The 1304-nt window shown below is 45.6% G+C and overlaps 1 protein-coding gene across 1 annotated transcript in view; it reads left to right on the top strand.

Annotated features, from left to right (window-relative positions):
- The window catches only part of hipk2 (homeodomain interacting protein kinase 2), an 83090-nt gene that overhangs the window by 73207 nt on the left and 8579 nt on the right, over positions 1-1304 (top strand). The gene's annotated exons all lie outside the window — the stretch shown is intronic.

Here is a 1304-nt window from a genome sequence, read left to right as displayed (position 1 = left end):
CCCACCTGTGACCTCATCGTCTCAGTGTTTACTGTCACCCATACACTCTTTGCCCACGTTTAACCGATTGGAGGTTAGCCCCAAGCACCTGGCTGAGGAAAGAGGAGTGCAGGGGTGGGGTGGGAGCTCCGACCCAGGAGGCAGGGAAACCGGTGGGACCTTTATCTGGAGCAGGAATGCAGAAAATGTGGAAACAATTGGGGAGTGAGAGCTGAGGCTTCGAAAGCCCCGAGGTGACAAAGGGTTTTCACCCAGGCACTGTAGGTCGAGGTGGGAGGCGGTGGGCTGCTGATAGTAACGGTTAGGCTCTGGGAAGAAAGAAAACAACCTCTTTAACTGGGTTACCCTCTCGGGACCAGACGAGCTGGTTGCACAACGCAGACGCTGTGTGAGAGAGGCACGYAGAGTGCCAGGAATGAAGATAAAGCCAGGAGGAGGAAGAGGAGGAGGTGCAGGAGACAGGATGGATATATGAGTCTCTTAATGGTGCGTTGATAAAAGGTTTTGAATGTGGAGACCATCTCCAACCCCGGAGTGTTCCTGTCATCGTCGCAGAGACGATGCAGTCGTGTTGCAACCTCAGATGACCCCCGCTGTGACTGTGGACTTWACAACCTGCAGCAGACGAAAACAAATGTTTGCAGCTGGACCAGAGATCTGATCGACTCTGCGTCAGAGTATTCAGAAGTAGATAAAGCAAACTAAATGTAAACATAAAACAAAGCAGACGGTAAAAGATGCTGCATTCATAAATGAGCTGCTTTACATGTTTGTACAGAGCCTCTGTTTTCTTTGTTAGTCACCRTTTAAACGTGCCGCAGCTCATACTGATGGCGCTGTAAATAGATGCACAAACGGTATTAAAGGAACAATTCATTAGCCCCGACATTAAAGTGCTAATCAATAGAACTGCATTAAACTATTAGGGCTGCGCACACACAGCGGCGCACAAATGTGTTTAGGCATGCATGCACGCARCCTCATTTTGGCACATCTCGAGGCGTATTATTCCAACTAGTCCTCTTGTTCTGCGTGGAGGGATACAGTGTTGCCTTTTTTTCAGAGCAACTTGAATAGAGCTAGGAATTTAATTAGGTTGATTTGACACGAGCCAAACACATAATCACACAAACATCACACACAGCCATGCATGATCTATTTAATCACTCATAAATAAGTATACTTGGCAAAAAAAATATCTGCTGTATTTTTTAATAACTGATCCTCTGTCTTTTGTTGATTAAAAAGAGACGGTAATCAATTATGGAGGTATTTTTTTATTATTATTCAATCAAACAAAAAAG

Source organism: Austrofundulus limnaeus, unplaced genomic scaffold, assembly GCF_001266775.1.
Source record: "Austrofundulus limnaeus strain Quisiro unplaced genomic scaffold, Austrofundulus_limnaeus-1.0 Scaffold147, whole genome shotgun sequence".
NCBI classification, from domain to species: Eukaryota; Metazoa; Chordata; class Actinopteri; order Cyprinodontiformes; family Rivulidae; genus Austrofundulus; species Austrofundulus limnaeus.
Note: the sequence above shows the minus strand (reverse complement) of the source record. Positions and strands in the feature narration are given on the sequence as shown.